This window comes from Adiantum capillus-veneris, chromosome 9 (genome assembly GCF_014529385.1).
Source record: "Adiantum capillus-veneris isolate H3 chromosome 9, ASM1452938v2, whole genome shotgun sequence".
NCBI lineage: Eukaryota > Viridiplantae > Streptophyta > Polypodiopsida > Polypodiales > Pteridaceae > Adiantum > Adiantum capillus-veneris.
Genome location: NC_140939.1, coordinates 81,115,759 through 81,142,672, shown reverse-complemented (window position 1 = coordinate 81,142,672; position 26,914 = coordinate 81,115,759). Strand labels below are relative to the sequence as shown.

Here is a 26,914-nt window from a genome sequence, read left to right as displayed (position 1 = left end):
ATTGTCCCTCCCAAGTCACTGAAGTGGTCACTAGTGTAGAAGCGATCTATCCGCGATAGATTCACTCCTCCCACTTTGCGGTCCGAACAAGAGAAGGCAAGGCTGTCTTGGGGCCTCACAAAACTAGAGTGCTGCCAAACACCCGAGACCCTCAGAGTCATACAAAACCTCTCCCAAGCTGCCAGCTCAACTCCATGCACAGTAGCATGGCTACCACCAATCCTGTCAGAAGGATCCTCCAACATGTTGAAGTCCCCCCCTATGCACCAGTGTTCTGCCTACGGCAGAGACTCAACTATCTGTGACCAAAACTCTGCTCGAGCACTCGCCACATTGGACGCATAGATGTTCAGGAAGCCCACAAGGCAACCCTGAACCTGCATAGTAATCCACTGAGCCCTGCCTGACACAATAATCCTTCTGTCCACAATGGCCTGCTGCAAAGAGTCCGCAATAGTCATACATATCCCACCCTGGATGCCTCCAGGTCCAAAAGCAGCTGACCAAAAAGTATCATATCGTCCACGCAAGAGCTGACCACAACGTTTAATGCGGCTCTCACAAAGATGGTGCTCCTGAAGCATAAGGAGATCAATCTCTCCTCCCACAAGGCAACGTTGAAGCTCCTGACGCAGTCGGCCCCGCTGACCTTGAAACTGGGGCCCACCAAGTCCCTGCACATTCCATGAGACGATCCTCATGGGGAGCGAGAGAGAACAGATGCTGTCGCAACAGCTAAACGGGCTATCTTCGAGGCTGGCTTGGATGGGTAGTAATCCGCATCCGAGCGTCCTCTAGATAGACATGACTGCAGCGAGTGCCTGGCCCAAGGCCAAGCAGAGCGAGCCATACGTAAAGCAACCTCCTCTGTCCAGGAGTCCTCATGAATGTGTACATAGCATGGCAAGCACTGTGTATCAGCAAAGAAGTACACCACAATGTGTCTACATCCTGCTGTATCTAGAGGCGTCACCGCAAACTTGGCCAATGGCCACAAAGTCTGAAGCATGTCTGTAACTCCTAATTCTCCCATGTGGTGAGAGAACTCTAGGACCTGTGTGTGCAACCATCCCAACACTGAGTCGAGAGTCCACTCAGTCTGGTCCCTGTCGCAAAGGGGAATGGAGAAGCCAACTGCTGAGTCCAAGGCCTGTGTCCCCTAGCTGCAAGGAACAAAACATGGACCCTGAAGCAGGTTGCTCATGGTCTGTTGAGGGGTCACCGAGAAAACGAGTAAAGTCGTAGTCGAAGAAGTCCCATCGACGTCGGATGTTGATGCTCGTCAGACCATGAGGGATAGCTGCAAGGGGAGACGTCTGTACCTGTAGAGGGGGTCGCAAGAAAGACTGTCCCTCTCTTGCTAAGCGACTCGTGGCAAAGGGGCTGCCAAGAGATCTCCTAGCAGCTGGAGAAGGCCCTGCCCCCTGGGTCGACTGTGGAACTGAAGCGCGAGGGGGGGGAGTAGGAGCAGGGGGCAGCGGCAAAGGTAGAGGGGCGGGGGGAAGAGGCGGTCTAAGCTCTGATACCAGTTGAAGGAGTACGAGCGGAAGTGCGACGCGAGAGAGAGTGCGAGAAGAAGAGCACGACGATATGGTGAACTCGCTCTGTTGTAATGTACAGAGCATAGTGAGTTCTTATTAGGTTTTTACAAAAGAATATGTGTACATACCTGGCGGCCCGCCCACTTACCTGGGCGACCGCATTGGGCTTTATACCCCAACACTCCGAAGTTGAACACAAAAGGTGGTTAGAAGCAAAGATTGACCTGGCCGAACAACAACTCCAGGAAGTTAGGAAGCCCAGATTATTATCCAGGGAAACATATCTACAGTCGGAGGCAAGTAATCAAGCGCATTTCTTCAGAGCATTAAAAGTCAAGAGAGGTCGAGGCCTGATCCACTTGCTTGCAGACGGGGAGGGGAATAAAGTGAAGGACCAAGATGAAATGGCTAAGCTAATGCTAGATCACTTATGCCAGCTCTCATAAAGTGGATGAAGCCAAGGAAAATCTTATCGGGAGTGTCAAGAAGATGACATCCCAATGAGACACTGACCTACTTGAGGAGGCTGTTACCGAGGAGGAATGCTCCTACGCACTGCAGGCATTAGGCAAAGAGAAATCCCTTGGGTGGGATAGATTGACTACCGAGGTCTTTAAAGAATTCTGGGAGGACCTGAAGTCCTCGATCATGTGAATATGGCTAACATGCCTTGGTCAATGGAGCCCTAGACTCAAGCATGAAAAGGGGCCTCATAAAACCTATTCCAAAGCAAATCTGTTTCTCTCAACTGAAACAATGGTGGCCCATAACTATGATGTCAGTAGCTTATAAAATTATTGCCAAATCCGTAGTTCTTAGGCTGCTAAAGCTGCTGCTCCTCATCAACACGGTTTTATCAAAGGAAGGTCTATGTATGATAACATCCTAGCATCAATGGTCGGCATAGACTACGCAACCTTCACCAAGCAAGAGTGTATCTTGCTTTAGCTAGATCTGGACAAAGCCTACGACAGGATCACATGGTAGTTCATAGAAGATGGCATGAAATCTCTCGGGTTTGGGCCACGGTTGTGTAACAGACTTGGACACTCCAAGTCAAGAATCAATCGGGCCACTGCAAATCTATTGTGATCTGTGAATTGTTTTGAAGTGATTATTTGGTGCTGTCGCCTAGCCACTCTCTTGTACTTTGAATTGATTAATACAAAAAGAAATACCGAAAGGGGCGCCAGTCTTTGGGGCCAATATCTCTAGGCACGGAACTCCGCCGGGCCAGTGCAAATCTATTGTGATCTGTGAATTGTTTTGAAGTGATTATTTGGTGCTGTCGCGATTGATTCTTGACTTGGAGTGTCCAAGTCTTGTTACAGTTGTGTTGGTTAGCTCTCACCCTCAGTGTTAATAGCCATTTTGAGCTCATGTTTAATAATATAATTGTGGACGAATTTGAAGCCAAAAGATCAATCAACCAGGGCTGCCCGCTTGCCCCATTGCTTTTTGCCATTGGTTCCCACCCTCTAGTTACTATACTTGAAGACAGTGTTGCGAGAGGGGAGATCCAAGGGCTGGCCTTGCCTAACAATGACCAACTCCTAGCGAAGCTCTTCACGGATGACTCCCTTCTTTTCCTCAAAGCTTGCCTTCAAATGGTTAGAAAGACTCTAGAGATTGTGCAAACATTCGCCATAGCCTTTGGACCAAAATATAGAATTGAAAAATCAAGATTAATTTCACTATCAGAAAGTGACTCTTTCAATCTAGATATGTGACCGGAGAGAGAGTTTCAAAAGGAAAAATCTTCTATTGCTTAGATACTCCGTTGGCTCTAATAGATGCTTGGGATGCAAAATGGCTAATGAGGAACTCCCTCACTTGTTCAAAGAGTGCCCGGCTGTTAGTGGACTAGTAGGGAAGATCTGCAAATGGATACAAAAGACTTGGAGAATAGGGTTCTTCAAGTACGACCCGTTCGTAGGAGTGATGATGATGAAAAGCCAAGTACTGCTTATCTGCACCCAAATTGTTAGATTTTGTTACTTCAAGCAAATCTGGAAGACCAGGATTTGCTGAGTGTTTGAGAATGTTCTATCAAGAGTTGGCTTCACGGAGATTGTTCAAGAAAGCAGGGGATTGATTGTTTCCATTAGGTCAAAGAAAGGACTCAGACTAGTGGTATATGGCCATTAATGTCGTACAGACCGAATAGTGCCAATTTGAATATGGGTAGTTGTTAAACGTTTTCCTTTTGTTGAGGCCAAGTAGCTTATCGTTGTATTACGAAATCCCTCAAGGCTCAACACGAGCTCGAGGTTGCTTTGTACATCTATTTTGGAGAATACAATACATCCACTCACAATTGGAAAAGAAAAAATGTTTGGAAGATATAGTTAACCTTACAAGTTTGTCGGTGAAATTGCCTAAAAAAAGACTTTTCCAGACATGCCATATTAAATTTCAATCTTTCTAAACTTGCTTTTGGCTCATACGCAATCTTTAACAAAGATTCTCATTTCTTATTTATGAAAAAATTAATGAAAGCCTTGAAAAAAATTTCTAGACCTCTAACTTTGCTGATGCCGTCTCTTATTTAAAAGAGTAATAAGGGGTTCGCATTTAATAAAATACTTTGGTAATACATAGTAGAGTGGGTCCAAACTCTCTTGCTTGTGTTCAATTGTTGTTGAAATGGGCTAGTAGAGATTTTCAACAACAATCCCACATAAGCAGGGAGAATTTGGACCCAAGGCAATTTATTTTTCTTTAAAAGGATATATCTTAATTCTATTCAAAAGATGATACATCACTATGCAAAATAAGACCTACTTTTGTACATTTATATGCTCTAGTTAAAAATTCTTGCTCAATCTACTTCTATAATATAATATAACTATATATATTATTATGGCAAAGTGAGTGCTCTGTCTCTCTCTCTCTCACACACACATCATTGGGTGTTTTACGTGCTCGAGAGTATTTGACGCCCTTCTTCCCTTCACATGACTTACAAAGGGTTGAATCGTCAAGCACCTTGCACTTGAAGAGCTCAAGATGACATTGCCATTCAATTAAGAAGGATGCAATTTTGTTAAATCCGTCATAAGAAGGGTTGACATCCCAATTACCCTTCAAAAGCCGAATTCTAAGTTTACCTAGGCTTTGGTCCTTGTCCCAAGATCGATCATCCAGAGGACCACATTTTTAGTTGGCCATTGGGCCTTGGGGTTTATCGGTTGGCCGTGGCTTAGCCATGGCCATATGAACACACTACTTGGTAAGTTCTTCCTATTTTAAAGTTCCAAATTCTAATGTTCATCGTTGATGGTGACTGGTAGCTAACCGGCACCTCCTAATCAGGGCTATAAAAATACATTTTTCGTAACCGGTGAAAATAAGGGCAAACTTGAAATTTTCCCAGTTTTTAGGTCAAAATTTGAAGGTTTTGCTGGTAATTACACTAAAACTTGTGTAAATTTTTCGGTTTTCTTAAAGACAAGCTCAAAATCTAACTGGGATTTTACAATTTAACCAGTTAAAATACACTGGACCCTTGTTTTTTTCATAACACTGCTAATTCTAATTAACTCATGACGACTTTGGACTTAGTGATTCACTGGGTTTCAGCTTTCACAATTCATTGTTCAGGTTAACTTTCTTTGTTGGCACTGCCTGCTTGTAGGGAGTAATATAGGCATGGTGCCTATGAAATGTTGTACACAATTTTTAGACTTTTTGAAGCTATTTTAAGATGCAGTTTTTCAACGTTCTTTGGGGCCATGCTTGTAATAGAAACAACACTTGCGTAAAACAAGTGAAAGGGTCATGGTGGCTTTCTAAAACAATAAGGAAGTGATAAAATCATTACGTTGAGTTTAACTATAACTGTTCAAGAATGTCTCTTTTATGAAGCGAGCGAGTTTCCTTCTTGCAAAGAAGCGAATTGAAAAAACTAGCAGAAATACTAAAATTTGTGGATTTTTGAACTAAGTTCTCACATATTTAATTGGTTTTTCTTGCCTTTACCATGGTTTGCTCCTATATATATATATATATCTATATATATATATATATATATATATATATATATATATATATATATATATATATATATATATATATATATATATATATATATATATATATATATATATATATATATATATAAAGGACTCATTAACCTATATATATGTTTGATGTGTGTGTGTGTGTGTGTGTGTGTATGTATGTATGCATGTATAGAATTTACTAGAATCATGCAAGGTCAAGTTGCACTTTAGCATTTTAAAAGAATAGAATGCAAGAGAAGTCAAGCCATGTGAAAATGTGAAATGAAAGGTGAAATAAAAAGATCCGTTTAATATTTTAAAACCAAAATAACATTTAAGGTAAGTCTCAATCATCACTGAAAACATTGAAAATATGCCTAACTCAACCCTCCTCTAAGGCTTCTTTTAGAAAGCCAAAAAGTGTAAGGTAGAGGTGCCAGTTAAAGTACGGGCCCCTCTTTAGGACCCGTCCTACCTCCAAAAAATATCACCAAAATGCACCAGATTAGAGACAAGAAGGCTTGAATGCTTTTGTGGTTAGCATAGCTTTTAGAGAATCTTGGCCGTTGGATCATGTGTTCAAGCCTTGTTGGCAGCTTTGTACCTAATTACCCCCTTGATGGGTTTGCAACTCACCCCCATTTTTGTTACACAAGAAATCGTATTTTTGTTGCAAATGCGCGCGCTCGTGGTGCATCCTTTGCACCCTTCCCTGCTCAAAATGGCTAACCGAAGCTCTTGCTAGATGTGTCAAGATTTCGGCGTCTCTAAACCGGCTCCTCTACCCTAGTTGAGTTGGTGAGACCTTTGTGATGTAACCCCAAGGTTGAGGGTTCGAGGCTCACGAGTTGCGTTCTCTTGGGTGTATTATCCTCCTCTATTGGGGGGGGGGGGGGGGGGGGGGGGGGTGGTTCTCACGGTTTCCCCTCGAGGGTGTAATGTACAACAATGTACAGTTGTAAATACATGATATGTGTATAGTTTCTCCCTACTACCTTCCCCGCGCTGATGGTGAAAAAAACAAGTGAAAGGGTCACGATGGCTTTCTAAAACAATAAGAAAGAAATGATAAAATCATTAGGTTGAGTTTAACTAGAATTATATAAGGTGAAGCAGTGGTCGGGAATGTCTCTTTTACTAAGCGAAGAAGCAAACCAAAAATACTAGCAAATTTTTTGAAATTTGTAAGATTTTTGAACTAAGTTTTGACATTATTGCATCGGTTTTTCTTCTTTTTAACATGGTTTGCTCATTAATAAATAAATAAATAAATAAATAAATATATATATATGTGTGTGTGTGTGTAAATAGATAAATAAATAAATAAATTTACATTTACAATAAAAATAACTCAATAACATATATTATATATCTACTTATTTATATTTTGTGTGTGTGTGTGTATGTGTGAATAAATAAATAAATAAATAAATTTACATATATAATAAAAATAACTCATTAACATATATTATATATCTACTTATTTATATTGTGTGTGTATGTGTGTGTGTGTGTGTGTGTGTGTGTGTGTGTGTGTGTATGTTTATATATAGAACTTACTAGAATTATGCAAGGTGAAGCTTCACTTTATCATTCTAAAAGAATAGAATGCAAGAGAAGTCAAGCCATGTGAGGAAATGAAATGAAAGGTGAAATCAAAATATCCATTTAATACTTTAAAACCAAAATAACATTTAAGATAAGTCTCAGTCATCACTGAAAACATTGAAAATATGCATAACCCAACACTTCTCTAAGGCTTCTTTTAGAAAGCCAACAAGTGAAAAGGTCACGACGGCTTTCTAAAACAATAAGAAAGTGATAAAATCATTACATTGAGTTTAACTAGAATTACATAAGGTGAAGCATTGTTCAGGAATGTCTCTTTTATTAAGAGATCGAGTTTCCTCCTTCCAAAGAAGCAAACCAGAAATACTAGCAAAATTTTTAAATTTTATGGACTTTTGAACTAAGTTCTCACATATTTCATCGGTTTTTCTTCTCTTTACCATGGTTTCCTCATTATCACTCTCACACACACACACACACACACACACACACACACACACACACACACACACACATGTGTGTGTGTAGGGTGCAACGGAAGTGAATGTTGAACTTTGCTCAGGATGAGTGCTCCGAACTGTGCTCAAGGGTTCCTTTTACTTACGGAAGGGAGAACCTTTCGTTTCTTTAGTGAGAGAGTGCAGTGGACACATACAAAGTGGTGAACGCTGTGCATGAAGGTGCTGAGACTGAGAGATAGAGAGAGAAGAATACGACTCCAGAATGTTGTCAAACCCTCCTTCGAAGGGGCGAGAGCGGTCTACTATTGATTGCACAAATCTCTACAATGCTTGGACTCGCCAACGATGTCGACGACGATGAGGACGACGACAAGACGGGCTGAAATCTGAAAATGCTAAGGGCTGAAATCTGAAAATCTTTATCTACTGAATTCTGACTCTATGTTGGTGACGATGTTGATGACGACGATGTATATATAACACGCTGAAAATGCACATGCTGAAATCTGCATTTTCGAGGCTGAATCTGCAAACTGCACTGGATCTGATCGTGTGGCGAGGATCTGTTGCGGAAAGGTGAGATCTACGAGGTTTGGGACTTCTTCTGCGGGTTCTAACTGCTGAAAACTGAAAACCCTGAGTCTAGGGTTGATTCCGCCGCGAAGATGTGCAAAAACGTTAAGGTTGATTTGCAAACCAAAAACGCTAGGGGTTGAATTGTTGTCCTTGTTGCAAAAACGCGAGGGATCTGCTGTGTGTTGTTGTCGGGCTGCTCTGCAATGCAAAAACGCCATGGCTGATTTGGGTATTGCTGTCGCCAGGAAACTGCAAGTGCAAAACGCTGGCTGATTTGTCTTCTGCTGAAAATGCTAGGTCTTGCTTGCTACAAAACGCTAGGGTTCCTCTGTTGGGGGTCCTGTTGAGAAGGTGCCTGTTGAGCAAGTGCTCTTGTTGCCTCTTCTGCCAGAAAGTGCTAGCGCTAGGTTTCTATGTATACAAACTTAGCAAAATTGCCCTACCTAGTTTCCAACAGAAGTCACTTAAAAATAATAAGCGAAAAATGTCAAAATAAGGGAAAATAGGTTTAATGCATTGGAAAATGCTCCTGATAGGTTCTGATTGTAATCTCATGATCATGCTATGTGCAACCAGAGGATATGCATCTACTCTAAGTGTCTGGACATGCACGGTTTGCGAACAGACTCACACAAGTACCAGATCACTTCCTATTCTAGATTGACTTGACTGAACCGAACCATGGTCATGCTGTAGCTTGTCCATGGACACATAGGGTTGGATGTGTCACGTGACATCCCCTCCTTTTCAAAGTGAGGTACTGATACCAAACTGTATGGCGTCGAGGGAGATCGTGAACAGGGTCTAGAATCCTAGAAAGGACTCTTCACTAGCCTACTTTGATGCGTGGGTCATGCGATACTCAAACTTCATAAAGGTCTGCAACGCTTGCTTCTTTGGGCCGTGCCGAAAGCGACACAAAGTCGTCTGTGGCTTTGTCTATATTCATGCGTCTACCTTCTTCAAGAATCTCCGAAGCTGAAAATTCATGAAACCACTTCCAACAAAACATGAATATACCCATTCCATGTCAAGTGCCTGGAAAAAGATTATTCCTTCGAAAAAACTGTGCATGCAATGCAAATGAACAAAGTGGCAGAGTGCCAAACTGTTTATCAAACACACGCAAACAATGGGGTTGAATCTTGACTTTTTGATCTAAATCTATCAACTGTGGCAAAACACAATGGAAATGCCTATGCTTGATGCTCAATCCTTCTTGTGCTCTTTCTACGACTGTGTCACGCCAAGGAAGAGACATGGAATGTGACTTCCTTGAATGCATACTTTTCAGCTTTTCATGAGTAATCCGCATACATCTGTACTCATTCATTAATGAATCGTGCTCAATGTACAATATGTCATGCCTAGGAAAAGGGATCACATAAAGACGCTGACTAAAATACAGGAAAGTATCATGAATGAAACACTCGAACAATGTGTGCTGACTAATCATTCGAAGACATAATACTTCCTATGGGGAGTCTCTAGACCTAGGCTCGAGAGCCAAGATCGGTTCTTCGTGTGGGATCGAATTTGCAATGAGGTTAACTTCACTAGAAAAAGTATCAACTAAATCATCATCCTTGTGAACAATCACATCATCTTCCTGTAAATCATCATGCTCGTGAATAATCACATCTTGATCATGCAAATTATCATGCTTGTGAATAATCACATCTTGATCATGCAATTTATCATGCTTGTCATTATCATTCAAATCATCATGCTTATCATCATCATTTAAATCATCCTGCTCATCATTATCAACCAAATCATGTGTGTTGTGCTTTGAAGAAGAAGAAACTGAGAGAGTCTCCTTTCCCCAAATCTCTTGCATCTGTGCTTGCACTTGAGAAAAGAATCAGAACAAGGCGGCTTTCCTTTCGTTGTGCTCATGCTTTATGGCTGCCATTCTTTCTTTGTGTTCATGTTGTATTTCTGCTTTTCTTGCTTCGCGTTCTAACTTGCTGTCCATAAACATCTGCTCCAACTCCTCCATAGGAGTTAGTGCAATCCTTGGCGTAGATGGGGAAGAGGGAGGGTCGGAAAAACCTCCTGCTCGGGAAAATTCTTCTTCGCCAACTCCATGCTCATCACCTTCATGCAAAGTATCCATTCCGCTTCGGGTGATGACCATCCACTGAAGTCTTGGGTTCTTAAGTTCACAAGAAACTTGGGATCTTGTGGGTCTTGGGTTCTTGGGGGTCTTAAGGTTCTTGAGGTTCTTCTTTCGCTTGCAATCTGTGTTAGAGAAGGATCTTCTCCTCACCCAAGCTCTTCTCTTTTCCGCGGGCGCACCCCTTGGCGGCTTTGCGTTCACACCAAGGTTGCTTTTTTCCACCTCACGTCGATTGGCCGGCCGCTAAGTGCACGGTCCGGAAAAGGGGAGGTTGGAAAAGCCCTTCTTTCTGGGTTTCCTGTCACTCTTCAAAAACATGATTAGGAATCGACATGCCTAAGTGGACTTGGGTTACGTGCGACCACAACAAGCAAAAAAAATTATGTGGTTCTTGTGGTTCTTTCCTTGAGTGATACAAAACACTACCAAAGCTTTGATACCAATATAAGGTGCAGCGGAATGAATGTTGAACTTTGCTCAAGATGAGTGCTCCGAACTGTGCTCAAGGGTTTCTTTTACTTACGGAAGGGAGAGCCTTCCGTTCCTTTAGTGAGAGAGTTCTATGGACACATACAAAGTGGTGAACACTGTGAATGAAGGTGTTGAGACTGAGAGATAGAGAGAGAAGAATACGACACCAGAATGTTGTCAAACCCTCCTCCGAAGGCCCCACTCTCTATGGCGAGAGCGGTCTACTATTGATTGCACAAATCTCTACAATGCTTGGACTTGCCAACGATGTCGACGACGATGAGGACAACGACGATACGGGCTGAAATCTGAACAGGCTAAGGGCTGAAATCTGCAAATCTTTATTTGCTGAATTCTGACCTCTATGTCGGTGACGATGTCAATGAAGACGATGCGCTGAAAACGCAGATGCTGAAAGCTGCGTTGTCCGAGCTGAATCTGCAAACTGTGCTGGATCTGACCGTGCGGCGAGGATCTGCTGCGGGAAGGTGAGATCTGCGGGTTTGGGACTTCTTCTGCAGGTTCTAACTGTTGAAAACTGGAAACGCTGAGTCTAGGGCTGGTTCCGTTGCGAAGATCTGGCAAAACACTGAAGTTGATCTGCAAACCAAAAACCCTAGGGGCTGAATTCTTGTCCTTGTTGCAAAAACGCTAGGGATCTCCTGTCCTGCTGTTGCCGAACTGCTCTGCAATGCAAAAACGCTAGGGTTGATGTGGGTACTACTGTCGCCAGGAAACTACAAGTGCAAAACGCTAGGTCTTGCCTACTGCAAAACGCTAGGGTTTCTCTGTTGGGGGTCTTGCTGAGAAGGTGCATGTTGAGCAAGTGCTCCTGCTGTCTCTTCTGCCAAAAAATGCTAGCGCTAGGTTTCTATATATACAAACTTAGCAAAATTGCCCTACCTAGTTTCCAACGAAATTCACTTAAAAATAATAAGCGAAAAATGTCAAAAATAGGGAAAATAGGTTTAATACAATGGAAAATGCTCCTTGTGGGTTCTGACTGTAATTTGATGATCATGCTATGTGCAACCAGAGGATATGCATCTACTCTAAGAGTCTGGACATGCACGGTCTGCAAACAGACTCACAAAAGTGCCAGATCACTTCCTATTCTAGACTGACTTGACTGAAATGAACCTGGTTATGCTGTAGCTTGTCCACGAACACATAGGGTTGGATGTGTCACATGACAGTGTGTGTGTGTATATGTATATGTATGTATGTATAGAATTTACTAGAATCATTCTTGGTGAAGCTCCACTTTGGCATTCTAAAAGGATAAAGAGAAGTCAAACCATGTGAGGATGTGAAATGAAAGGTGAAATAAAAAGATCCATTTAATATTTTAAAACCAAAATAACATTTAAGGTAAGTCTCAATCATCACTGAAAACATTGAAAATATGCCTAACTCAACTCTCCTCTAAAGCTTCTTATACAAAGCCAAAAAGCTAATTTGCCGACAACAGCCATGCAAAAAGATTCAATTAGAAGAAGGACAGAAGAAGAATAAGAAAATTTTAACGTCGTAGCGAACTATCTCAAGAGACGAGAGCAAAGAGTGCAAGGTATGTTGCTACAACTCTCTCTCTCTCTCTCTCTCTCTCTGAGACTCAGGAGAGGCATGGCGATTCTTTCACGACCACTCCCCTCCCCCAGTGATTACTTCTCCTGATGTGTGGGGCCAGTATGATACGGTTCTTGGACAGGACTCCCTTCCAGATCCTACAGAGCCATGCCCACCTACCAGCACCTTCTTTACCATGGTAAAGAGAGCCATTGACAGGATGAGGACCAGCTGGGCATATGATCATGACGGTCTAGTAGCAGAGCACTTTATACATGCTAGAGATATGCTGGTAGAGGTTCTTGCAGTGTTGTTCAATCGTGCTATGTGTGAGGGGTTACCTGAGACTTGGAGGTTGTCTACTATTGTGCTTATCTTCAAAGCAGGCGATCCTACAGAGCCTGGGAATTACCGCACTATTATGGTTGGGCACACATTGGCACGGTTGTATGCATCCATTCTTGAGCAGCAGTTGAGTAATTGGGCAGAGGGTGAGGGTGTATGAGCAAAGGGCTAGGCCGGTTTTAGGATGGGTTTCTCCACTCTTGATCATATTCTGACACTCAGAGTCATCATTGAGGAGGGCAGGTCACATGGGAGACGAATTTATTGTAGCTTTGTGGATTTCCGCAAAGCATTTGACATGGTACCGAGAGCTCGATTGATGCGCAAACTGTAGGAGATGGGGGTGCCCATAGTGTTGATTTGGGGGATTATGGCTCTATACAAATCAGTGATGGGACATGTACGCACTCCGGAGGGGATATCTGATTTAGTTCACTCCAGCATTGGGGTGATAGAAGGTTGCCCATTGTCTCCTACTCTATTTGGTATGTATGTTGATGAGGTGTCTGATTACATTGACAGAGAGGGTGATAGAGGTGTCTGATTACATTGACAGAGAGGGTGATAGAGGTGCCCAGCTGGCAGGGACGTGGATCCCATTGTTGTTATATGCTGATGATATTGTGTTGATCTCTGACTCACAAGAGGGTATGCAACGACAGTTGGATGCATTACACAGTTTTGCAGAGGATAGTGGATTGTCTGTAAACCTTGGTAAAACCAAGGTTATGGTGTTTAACACCACACCACAGTGGATCAGGAGATCAACATCGACTTTCACATATAGTCAGGAGATTGTAGAGTATACAGATGCATACACTTACCTTGGGGTTGTCTTCACTGGGCCGAGGTTTTCTTTGGGGAGAGCAGCAAAGACTAGAATGACTAGAGCTTTTGCAACCGTGGGAGGCTTGGAGAGGATGTGTTCGCAGGTTTAGTTCCAGGAACCTTGGACAAAGTTATGGCTCTTTGATACTTTAGTAGCCTCAGCTATGTTGTATGGGGTGCAGATATGGGGACCTTCTATAGGCGAGGATGGTTGGAGACGTATGGAGAAGCCCTTGGTATCTATGATCTCTCAATTGATAAGATCCAAGGCCTCCGTACCCCACTCTATCATTCGAGCAAAGCTAGCTACCCTCCTATGGAGATTGAGGCGCTTACCAGATCAGTCTCCTTTGTGTACAGCTTGTTGGATACTACTAGAGACAGATACGCTAGATTGGCCCTTGAGTCTTCCAGACAGTTAGCTCTTGAGGGGGACACTTCATGCTGGTATGCACAAATGACATCATGGTTTCAGATGCATGGCTTCACCATGGACAGGTTGCCCCCTTTCCAGTACTCTCTTCAGGCACCCTCGATGTCTCTTACACTGGTGGAGACTACTAGACTCATTTGTCAGGACTTGATCCAACTGGATACCAAGAGGACATGGATAGAGCCCCCACAGGAGTTGGACACGAAGATGGCTTTCTATAGAGAGCATTGTTGCTAAATTGGCTTTATCTTACAGAAAAATAATTCTAAATGAATTATTGGATTTATAAGTGAGGGTTTTCTCGCTTGGAACACCAAGGAAAAATAATTCTAAATGAATTATTGGAATTTTAAGTGAGAGGGCTTTTCTCACTGGAGACATCCGAGTACAGAGTATTCCTAGTGCGTCATTCAAAGTAATGACGGGAACACTGAGAACGGGAATATCTGTAAGGCCACCAAGAACGGGTACTTCTGATGCGTCACATCAGATGGGTGACAGGGAGCATCGGAAAGAAGTATCCGACCATCCGGGAACGGACATCTCTGATGTGTCAATAGGATGGGTGACATAGTGCATCGTGAAGGAGATTGTACCGTAAGTTCGGTAGGAAAGGACTAGGTGATGGGTATTCCTGATGCGTCACAAGGTGGGTGACGGGTGCATTGGAAAGGGAATATCCATAGTCGGGACGAAATTCCGAACTGTGTTAGAATTATGCACAAGGAAAAAGCAAGCACTTGAATGAAGATGGGTTCAGAGGAAACTTTGAGGAAAAACAGTTGCTTTCTGAGAAAGCGAGATTGCTTTTCGGGAAAGCAGATGCTTTCTCGCGAGGAAGTCTATGTCTGCATTGCAACTGTGCATGTGATTGCATCCAGGGACGCCTGGGAAGTGCTGTGAAAGCATTGTTTTTAACTTATAAGGTTTTATTGAGTTTTTGGGCAGGTTTAGACTATTTTTAAAATACGCTGGCCGCCCACTTAATAAGTGGGCAGCCATCTTATAAATAAGGCAACAGATCAGCCATCGTTTTCTCTCTCTTTTTCTAGCAGAGCAGCGAAAAAAAAAAAAAATTTTGAAAAAAAAAAACAAAAAAAAACGGCCGCGATCTCTACGTGAGCAGCTATTCTTGCCTGTGGCTAGGAGCTATAAAAGCATCACATGCCCTTACTCAGGAGGAGGACCAATCTTTGAAAGGAGGAGGTGCTGCTGCAAATTTCAGCCGCAAAGAAGACGTTGCCGGTGATGCCCATGGCTGCCCCAAGTGTACCAGATGTCGCCAAGACCCAGTGCGCGAGTTCCCTCGCGAAGAAGTGCCTACGAAGCGTGTTTCCATCGCAACAAGTTGCTGTTTTTCTCTGTTTTCAGCCCATAAACGTCGTAGATGGGGCTGATTTACGAGAAGGAACCCGAGAACACACCTCTTTTGTGTGTAGGATTGGAAGAGAGGATTTTCTATGGAGAGATCTCTTCCGAGGAATTGATTTTCGAGAATGGAGTTGTGTTTCGAGCGTCGAGACTTTGAAGGTAACGATTTTCATGTTATGAACTCTGAGTATTTGTTTGCAGGTGTACTTCCTCTTAGTGAGGGAGTAGGAGAAGAGGAAGGTATGAGCCTCTGCAGGAGAAAAGCGCTTTGAGGAACTAGAGCCAGATCAGCCCAGGGGTTTCGTACCCGAGTTTGGGAAGTAGATCCACGGATCGGAGAGAGGTAGTCTCTCAAGTTGTGATCCGGAAGTTGGGATTCCCAAGTAAGGACTTCGTGTCCGGGAAAGCAGAGTTGTTCTGCGGGAAGAGGACTCTAGAAAGAGAGTTGGAAAAGAGTTGCAGGGATGCCATGCCTTGAGTCTGGAAGGTGAGAACCTTGATTCTCGAGGAATTGGAATAAGGAACGGAAGTTCCTTGGAATAGGGTTTTGCCATAGGAATCGGAAGCTGAGGCTTTCGGGAACCATGAAGTCTTATTCTAGAACGAACGTGGTAATACGTTCGGTTCAAGTGCTTGTATAGACTTCTCCTCAGTAATAAAGATACTATTACGGGGGGACCGGCCCATCTTCTGGTCCCCAGTACTGTGTAGATCTTCTCACTCTCTATCTCTCTCTCTATTTATTTCTCTCTATATCCTTTGGCTATAGTAATAAGTGAAATCCTATTTATCTGAATGTATTTTATATTGTTATGCGCTCCCGTTTGTGACAAGCATCTTCTTCACCTCACAGGAGATGGGTTTATGATTCGACCCAGCTACATGGACGTGTCTCATGGTTTGCGGTGTGCCATTGGTCAGATATGCACATCCTCACATCAGCTGGAGATTGAGACTAGTAGATTCAAAGGAATACCAGAAGACAGCAAGATATGCTGCTTATGCCAGCTAGAGCCAGAGACAGAGCTACATTACATATGTCATTGCACAGTGTACTATGAGATACGGGGCCTTTTCCACTACTTATTCAGAGAGGGTTTCGGTCCTTTCTCTAGGGTCGTGAGTTATGAGAATGAGAGATGTTTTGGGCTATATCTACTTGAGTTACAGAGATATAGAGACACTTTATGGGGGGGAGAGAGAGAGACAGTCCCAGAGACTGATTACAGGTTTCTTTTCACTAGATATGGGACAGCCAGAGGATCAGCCATCAGTGCAGAGCTCGGCCCACACTCATTCGACCACTACCCGCACTCTCATCGATTGAGCACTGGAGCTACGGAGATCCAGACGGCCACGATTGAGGAGAGAGCATTGACGGAGACTACAGTAGAGGATTCGAGCCATACTCTCTTAACATCTAGAGTGCAAATGAGTGCAAATGAGGATGGATTTTAGTAGTAGTATCTTTGTTCTAGCTCTTTTGTACCCAGACATGGTATTAGATTCACCATTTTGTAACAGATTGATCATTGGTCTGATAGGACATTTTGGCCTTTTGAAGACGTTAATATAACATTTCATTTCTCTCTCTCTCTCTCTCTCTCTGATGGCCTTGTTCACCATTGTCACTCCGAGCTCACTATGGGCTTGGCACCCAAGCCCCACAGGACACCACCTTCAGGCTTCCAGGCTTGTGGCTACTAGCGGCCAGCTCTATTGAGACGTGGGCTTCTGATAGCTGCCTAAAGCTCGCAACATGCGCTAATTGTTTTGCCTCTTGAGTTTCTTTTCCAGTGTTGGGCGAACGCTTATTACTTAAGCCTTAAGGTATTCCACCGGTTCCAAAACTCTATTTTTACCAGCTTAACTTGATAGTGGTTAAATAGTCTCTCTTAACTTGCATATGACGCTTTCTTTGTAGGATCATGATGTTCTAGATTTTAGGATTCGCCACCAAAGGAGGTGATTCACTACTTTGTATGGCTATGACAGTGGTCTATCTGTGCTCATTTTCTTTGACATTACTGTTTAGACGGTACCAAGGGAACCGCGCTCAAGTCCCTAGTCTATTTCTAGAACCATCTTTTTTCTGGACTTTTTGTACTCTCATATTTGGTACTAGTGTATTTAAACAGCATGATAGTTGGTTATGAATTTATAAAACCAAAGTATCCCTATATTGTAAGTTTGCGAATGATTGTGCCTTCTCAATAGAGATTGTTTAGTGTCTACAGATTCCTGGAAGTTTTAGAATATTTTTTCAAGCAATGTTTTAGCACCATGGAAATTGGAGAGTTTAGAGAGAGACAATACGGTGTTTGATTAAACATCGTTTATTTAGTAGGTCTTTGAGTAATTTAGAGTGAGAAGAGAAAAAGATTTGACAACATAGAAACAATTCCAAGAGACCTAAAAGATCTATTCGACGAGTTTTGAACCCAAGACCTATACTTTAGAGAGAATTAGGATAATCAAGAAAAAAAATTTAATGTGTAGGAACCATTTCAAGAGACAAAAAGATCTATTTGAGGTGTCATGAACCCAAGACCTATACTCCAAAGGGTCCTAGGGTAATCAAGAAAAAACTTTGACGTCATAAGAACCATTTCAAGAGACCTAAAAGATCTATTTGAGGTGTCTTGAACCCAAGACCTATACTCGAGAGAGAACTGGGACCAGGGCTAGAAAAATACATTTTTCCTAACTGAAGAAAATAAGGGCAAAGTTGAAATTCTACCGGTTTTTAGGTCAAATTTTGAAGCTTTTGCCGGTACTCACACTAAAACTTATGTAAATTTACTGGTTTTCTTGGAGGCAAGCTCAAAATCTAACCAGGATTTTGTGATTTTAGCCGGTTAAAATACACTGTACCCCGGTTTTTTTCTAACACTTGATTGGGACAACCAAGAAAATTTTTTAACGTCGTATGCAAATTTTTCTTTTGTCCATTGGAAGGGCAATTGTAAATTTTGCCCTTAGATGGAGAAGGGCATAAGGTGCACATGCCTATCATTAGTCATTAAGCATAGTGAGTTTGAAAAGTGCTTGCAAAATGTTCTGGCTCGCCCAAGTGAAGAGATGCATTGACTTCAGCATGAAATGCAAATGCGTATGCAACAAATAGCAGCCTGCTTGACAGAGCAGGTTAAGGACGTTGACAAGACCCTTGATGAACTAACCCAGATTTCAAAAGGGGACGCAGCCTAAACAAGATCATCGATCTACAGGAGCATGACAGATGGCCTGCTCAAGGCAAATGAACCTGATAAGCATCTTTGCTAAGCATTGTGTCATAGTAATCCTAGATGCTAAGAAGTGCTTGCAAACCAGATACACCTTACATACAGGAGCCTTAAAAAAAGTTCACAAGGACCTGATACACCTTGATGTATCAGCCTTAAGGCAGTACGAGCATAATGAAGAACAACAACTTGATAGATGTATTGTCGAAAGCTAATGAATTTGACGAGGCCCACCGTTCACTATAGGGTGTGTAAGAGCTTCGTGAAGCGAAGTGTCACCATAATCCTCGCATGCTGTATGGTCTGCATAAAACATGCAGGGCCAGAATCAGTTATGTAAAGCCATTGAAGAGCCTTTGCAAGATTGTAGGCGTACAGGTTACGGCTGATGAGTTGTGAAAGAGGAAGGGCTCTTGCAACCAATGCTGCTGGCTGTAGACTTCTGTAATTATCAAGAATGGTTATGAGATGGAGTCATTTCTGTTCATTTTTGTCATTGGTATGACTGCGCACATGTTTTTTTTGATACCTGTGATTCAAGGGAGGAAACCCTTGCTTGCTGGGATTAGATGCAGTCGAAGGGATTGCTGGCGATTAGCACTTGCTTGCTGTATGAGAATGTGTAGGTGTTGATCCGGAGGCAGCTGATTACATGCTGAGGATATCTCTCTCTAGCCCTGGACATAGCTTCATCTATGTAGTATGTTATCTGCCTGCTGAAGGGAACTTACTTGGTAAAACCCTCAAGGTGTCTATCAGGATATTGCTTATACCACACTTATCACACGTTATAAATGTTGTCAAGAAGCATTCACTTGCTCATCTTCCATTCTTGAACTTGAGAAGCCGTTTGAAATTCTTAGAAATTTGGTGAGAGTAATAGTAAGCAGATCAGCCTCAGAATTGACCGAGTTAGCCGATCCCAAAGCTAGAGTAGATTAAATGACAAGCAATGCTCTCATCCCAAGTGTCATTGAGCTGGTCTCTCTCTCTCTCTCTCTCTCTCACACACACAGTTTTCATTCTCTTCTCATGAAGTAAAAAGGGGGGCCCTCTCTCCTCTACTAAAAAGAAGCTTGAGTACGCATTGAGCACTCATCCTAAGCATTCATCATTTATCACTTCTATTGCACATAACATTGGTATCAGAGCTCTTTGGTAGTGTTCGGTATCCTCACTCAAGAAAAGAACCTAAAGAATCTCTCTCAGAATTTTTTCTCAAAGAATCTTCGTGTCCCGACCCCAGACTTATTAGCCACTCCCACCCTTAGTTCATCGCGCATCGGACGCACTCCCGTCTTCATTGCTCTGTCTTAAAGTCAATTAAGCCATAAAGAACTATAGATTTTTTTTCTTTAGGTTGTGAGATTCCATGCAACTTAAGCCTACTTGGGCATGTCGATCTCTCTAATCTGTGTTTTTGAAGAGTGACAGGTAACCCAAAAAAAGAAGGGCTCGTCCAACCTTCCCTCGTTTCTCTTTTCCACTCAATCAGAGTGGACCTGGCACATTGCAACATGCCAATCGATGTGAGGTGGGAAAAAACAACCTTGGTGTGAGCGCAAGGCCGCCAAGGGGTGCATCGGCAGGAAGGAGTTGACCTTGGGTAAGAGAAAAGCCTTCTTAAACACAGATTGCAAGCAGTACCAAGTACGAAGATCCCAAGTACCCAAGAATCCCAAGAACCCCAAGTACCCAAGTAGCCCAAGAAACCAAGTACCCCAAGTACTGAGTACATGGTCATCACCAAAAGCGGAATGGATACTTTGTGTTAAGGTGATGAGAGTGGAATTGGAGAAGAAGAAGTCTCTACACCGGGAGGACAGTTTTCCGATCCTCCTCCATCCCCATCTACCCATGGATTGCAGCAAATTCTATGGAGATTTTGATGAAGTCCATGATGAAGATGATGCTACGACAAGAGGCTCAGCGGGCTGCCATGGAAAGGGAACGTGAAGAACGGAGGGTGAGCTCGAGCTTGAGCAAGCACACGAAGCTCAATGCATACGCATAATGGCTGAAGAAAAGAGGGCAGCTATGGAGCTAGATCGTGAGTAAGCACGTGAAGCTCAATGCATAGCAGCCGAAGACACAAGGACAATTATGGAGCAAGCACACGAAGCTCAACGCCTAGCGGCTAAAGAAAAGTGAGACCAACGCATGCAAGAGTTGGTATTACAAGTCCTATCCTCGAAGAGCGAGCCTCTCTAGGAGGCCGGCAAGTCATCACGTAGCCCAAGTAGAGACGACGCCTCCAACAACTCAGTCATTGAGAAGTTGACATTCAGTAAGATGGGTGCTCCTATGATTCATTCTTGGTTGCATCAATTTAATGCTCACTTTGCGGCTAATAAGAAAACCAGTAACAATAAATTTTTGACTGCTGCCATGTTTGTTGGGTGATGCCATTAATTGGTATGAGGCCTGGCAAGAGGCACAGATGGTCGAGCACCTTGATCGTGCCATGGCAAACCATTGTCTTTCAGTTGGGTTGACTTCCAAGACAAGCTCAAGGCTCGTTTTATGCCACCACAGAACCTTGATCGATTGAAAGAAGATTGGCGAGGCCTCAAGAAAAATGGAACTCCCGTTATGTCTTTTTCTAACCATATTTTGCAGGTTGGTGTTCAATTGCGTAAGTCGGATGAGGATCGCAAAAAGAGGCTTTCCTCTTTGGTTTAAGGACTACAATGATGCTGCCAGAATCGCTCTCGCATAGGAAATGAAGCACAATAAAGGTAAGCCGAAGGAGAACAAGTCAAGTACCCCTCAGAACCAACAGAATGGTAAGAAGGTGCTCGACTCCATCTTACCATAAACTTGCTCTCTATAGCTCTAAATAAGGTGAAACGTAGTCCTCCTCTACTCTTCATGCCCATTTTAAAAAACTCCTACTAGAGTACCATACTTGGCCACTCCATGATAGACTTTTTAACATGTGACCATTTTGACCTCAAGATTCTAGCAACATGTAAAAATATGGTCCTTGCACGTTCTTGAGGCTTCATATTGCTTCATTTAACTTATTAGCACCACTTTAGCATGGATTTACCTACTCTGGCTTTCTTTGGCAATGGTTGGCTTTGCTTTGACCATCTTTGATTGTTGATTGGTTGTTGTCGGCTTTTGTCCTCAGAAGCAGCAAAAGTGATTTTGAGGCAACAGGTGGGTTTTCAAAGGTTGACAATGATAGTAGGTTGTTGTCCCGGGCTGTATTCATTAACTCAAATGCATATAATTGAATGGGTGGATGTACAATGGAAACAAAAAAAAGGTTGACAATGGATGAGAAGAGAAAATAGCAGGAGGGATTTTGTGTAAAAAAATGGAGAAATGTAGTGTAACACTACCTAGGATTGTTCTTCAACCCATCATACATGACATGATTAAACTACATCAATCCCAATTTTTCTCTTGAGATAAACTCGTGAAAGAAGCCAGCACAAAAAGAAAGAAGAAAGAAACATGGGCTAGATTCAGGTGGTACTAGCATAGAAAGTCTGTTCCTTTAAAAAGGCAAAGTGCTGATGGTTGTTTATTTTGTTTTTCTTGAATGTATCTCTTCTTTTAAATAAGAACCCTGAAGTCATGCATAGCCAATTCTGAATAAGATCTTCTTCTTTGCAGGAATCTTCAATTGGTTTATCAAACTTGTCTTGTACTCACCTGAAGAGTCGCATTGTAGGTTTCCATTAAGCTTGCTCCATGACCTCACCCTTCGAAGAGTTCAAAAGTTTTGAAGGCATGGCTCCTACTTTCATGTGTTAAATGTTAATATCTATGCTAAATTTGATGGCATGCTTGAGCAATAAATGGTGTGAGATTCAATAGGATTATAATCTAGTGGTTAGGGTGGATGTGTGCGCGTAAAGACGCAAGTTTGATTCTTGGACCTTAAAACGATGTGACCTTATTTGTTGGCACAATTGTTATTAGGCATGGAAAATGTGATAGTTGATGCAGATTAAGAAGTTAACTTATTTTCTCTATTCTATCGATGTTGATTGTGCTTTTTGACAAACCTTTTTTTGACAATTTGGCTTTTTGACAAACTTCTCAGAGACAATTGGCCCTTTAAATTATCATCTTGCAATTCAATGTAGGAACATGTATTTTAGCTCCCAATATAAGGTCATTTTTGTGCACCTTATGATTACACGGGCAGAAAGGGTGGCCTTGAGGAAACAAGCAAAATAAAATACCTTTGGCCAAAGGGTAAGAAGTTAGAGCTTGGTGATGAATTCTTGTTACTTATTGAATAGCTTTTCAAATGAGTGGTTGGCATTAATGGCAAGAGTGTGGGAGCCTAGGGCTGAGTGTTTAAAGTATTATGCTATCAAGACGATTTGACACTTCGAAACTTCCCTAGAAAAAATGTTACATAACATCGTAGAAAAGGTATTGTATGGATCAGATGGTGTTTGGAAGGTTTAAAGTACTCGAACGAAATGCAAGCTCTTCTAACATCGAAGGTGAACGTGATCGACAAGAAAATGAATGAGACTAGTGCTAGGTTGGAATTTTAGAAAGCTAATATGAGGGTGAAAAAACATAAAGCAATGAAATGGGGGCAATAGAAGCACCATAATGGATGGATGGGGAGTTCGGAGCAATCAAGCCAAGTAATAAGTGGACAACAATATTTTATGTCATGACTAATAGTGTCTCCCCCTAAACCAAGCACACATGTGCATTTGAATCTCATTGAGTATGCCATCATTGCTACAAGTAATTTTGTGAGACATTCTCAGTAGATTCATTGCACATGGCTACTCATGGCAAAGGGATAGACCACTTGGAACCAGGAGGCGGCCAAATAGGCCATCTCTAATCATCCCCCAAAGAGAGTAAGTACAAGGATATAGGTGGCATTTGACCATCTCTTGCAAGACATCCTCCTTGTAAGGACAATGCAAGTTGTAGCCACCATGTCACTAATGATGGTGACAATCATGTAACCACATAGACCATATCCACCCTACAAACACAATCCACACTGCGAAGACACCACACAATGGAGATGGATGCACAAAGTAGCTTCTTCTTAACTACTTGAAATAAGAAGATGGTCTATGAAACATGAGTAGGAAATACAACTAAGTAAGACTTATGTACAATGGTGGTCAATGTGAAACCGCCAATGAGTGAGCTAGCTAGATAAGTGGCCATCACTCTTGGTAGGTAGACCAAGCCAGCGAAGTCCAATTGTATTGTCATTATTAATGATTCTCGTGTTTGTTACCATGTGCGATTAATGAATGTAGCTGAGAAGTTATTCATGTATAGCATGTGTCGAGCTTGATATCTAAACACTCACCCTCAACCCAACACCATCTCTCGTACAAGCATAGCTTGAAATTGGTGCAGCTTCTTGTTGGAAATAGGGTTGTACGAAAACACAACTTGGAGAAGACGAAGAAGCTCAAGGCACACAACAGAGAGTAGCAATGCTTAGTGCACAAATGAAAGATAAGTTAGCGAGTGATGGGCATATAAACAATGCACAGGGGAAAAAACTTCCTAGTGAGGGAAAAAATGCTCCAACAGTCCTAAGTATGTTCACACACATCACTATTACATATGTGTGGTAACAAATCCCCCTTGGGAGTGATGCGGTGAACGAGAGCTAGCACATAATGTATAGAGAAGTGCCATGCCTTGAGTGCATGATCAATCCACAAAGGGGAGTAAGCCCAAAGCTTTGCGGAAAGCTTCAAACTTCTCATGAGGCAATGCCTTTGTGAACAGATCTGCAAGGTTGTCCTTTGTTGGCACATAAGCCAAGTTGATCTCTCCTGCTGAGATTCTTTCCTTGACATAGGGATAATGCATCTCAATGTGCTTTGTGTGAGCATGAAAAATTGGGTTCCTTGCAACTGTCGATGCGCTCTGACTGTTACTATAGATGATGTTGGCAGTGTCTTGTCGAATACCCAAATCAGTCATAAGGCGTCTGAGCCGTACACACTCAACCGTCGATGTGACGATTGCCCTATACTCAGTCTCACAACTGTCATGCACTCAATTTCACAATTGGAAGTGGCCACAGTAGGTTGCTTCTTGCTCAACCATGATTTGCACGAACTGTCGAGCATGAAACAAAAACCACTTGTGGACATTGGTGTATCAAAACAACCAGCGTAATCTGAGTCCCAAAAAGTGTGTAAATCTGGCGGCAATGATCCTCCCTTGGGATAAAACAACCCAAGATGTAAAGTGCCACTCAAGTAGTGAAAAATCCTCTTGACAACCTGCCAATGTTTACACCCTGGGCTAAGAATAAATGTTCCGACCTATGAGACTGAAAACTGAATATCATGCCTCGTGTTGCATACATAAATAAGGTATCCAACAACTACTTGGTAAAGAATGACATCGACATGATCACCAACCTCATGAAGACTCAATTTCAAACCTATTTCCATGGGAGTAGCAATAGGTTTACAATCCTTAAGTCCAAACTTACATAGTAATGATTCTATGTAGCTCATTTGGCACAAGGAAAGACCACCATCACACTGCTTAAACTGTATGCTCAAGTAATGATGCAATAGTCCCAAATATTTCATCTTGAAAGTAGCATTCAAATGAGCCTTAAATTCAGCAATATGTGCCTCATTCTTACTAGTGATCAAAATCATCCACATATAGAACAACAGTGAGAAGTACATCGCCCTTACACTTTTATATACAATGTGCTTTCTGTTGGACTGTTACAAAAGCCTCGTTTGAACAAATGAGTCCCTGCTTTCTCATACCAAGCACGAGGAGATTGCTTTTACCCATACAAAGCTTTCTTACATTTGCACACATTATCCACCTGTCCTTCAATGACAAAACTACGAGGTTGCGTTCCATAAACTTTCTCAAATATGCCATCATTTAAGAGTCGTGCTTAAGATTCCAAAAATACCAACCTTTGCTATCATTAGGCAAGTTCTCATATACATTTCAAACTCAAGTCTCTTTAAACAGGCTTTGTTCATTTTCTTCTCAATAGTAGAAACTAGAAAAATTACAAGATATTTTGGAAACACTGAGTGCCATTGAGAATGTGATGAAGTCATCACAAAGCGGTCCTTCCAACACTCAAGATGGGGTGCAAACAAAGTACCGCACCACAATCTCATTAGTGGCAAGTCGCAAAGCTTTGGATTTAGCTTTGAAGACAAGGGTGGTAAAGAAAATTTCCTAGAGTGAACGAAGTTTTCAAGGTCGAATCACATGGAGAGCATAATCATGTGAATATGTATGAGGTTCAAATTTGCAAAGATTGAACTTATTCATGTCCGGATTTTCAAGATCGTATAGCACGCAAGCAATGTTAAGCTTAAGCCAAAACGAGAATATGTTTATCCACCAACCAATTATTGGGAGGAGGTCCAAGTCTTCAATGGACTCAATAGAGAACGTACCTATACTACCATAGATATGTAGTTGGTTTTGGATATGCTTTTCTTCACAACAATTGTTGTTATCTCTCCTCAATGTGTTTGCCATGTTAGAATTCCATCAATGAATGTTTCTTGAATATATGTTTTTTGTTTGGCCCTATTTGTACAAAGCATTGTCTTAAAATATTTCTTTTGTGTAGTGTCATGGAAAGAGATTGTTGAGGTGTCTAGTTATCTAATTGAATATTAATTTAATAGCCTCTTAAATGTTATAAAATAGCCTCTTAAATGTTATAAAATAGCTTTGTGTTCACATCTTCTTTTTTTCATCACGTAACAAATAATATTGTGTACTACTAACTAAAATGGTGCACAATGTTACTTTGTCAAACCACAATGTCTTATGATCTTGAGACGTCCATCGAATCTGCTTGGGATTCCCTGGAGGTAATCCCCAACATTGAAGCAACATATGGAAGTCAATGGTTCAAGCCTGCTATCAATACAATGGTAGAAATGTATGGCCTTTATCAAATGTGCACGGAGATCAAAATACGCTCGTTGCAAAGCTTGAATGAAAAGAATAATTTGCCATCATGTGTTATAAAATAGCTTCATGTTCACATTTTCTTTTGTTCGCCACTCAACAAATAATGTTGTGCACTACTAACTAAAGTGGTGCACAACTAACATTATGCACTACTTTCTCTAATCACAATTCTGATGATCTTGAGACGTCCATCAAATCTGCTTGGGATGCCTTGGAGTTCATATGCAATGGTGAAGCAACATATGGAAATCAATGGTTCAAGCATGCTATCAATACAATGGTGGAAATGTATGGCCTTTATCAAATGTGCACGAAGATCAAAATACGTTCATTGCAAAACTTGAATGAAAAGATTTGCCATCAATTGTTGGAAGAGAACTAGGATCATCATATCAATTGTTTGAAGAGAGTTGGGATCATCGCAAAGGTGGATGA

At 42.0% G+C, this 26,914-nt stretch overlaps 1 long non-coding RNA gene across 1 annotated transcript in view; it reads left to right on the top strand.

Moving 5' to 3' along the window:
- Positions 1-22,527, top strand: part of LOC147450721 (uncharacterized) — a 46,976-nt gene extending 24,449 nt beyond the window's left edge. Inside the window, exon 3 of the long non-coding RNA XR_015189152.1 lies at positions 22,163-22,527. This is a non-coding gene — a long non-coding RNA (uncharacterized LOC147450721). The remainder of the gene's footprint in view (positions 1-22,162) is intronic.
- The last annotated feature ends 4,387 nt before the right edge of the window (positions 22,528-26,914 follow it).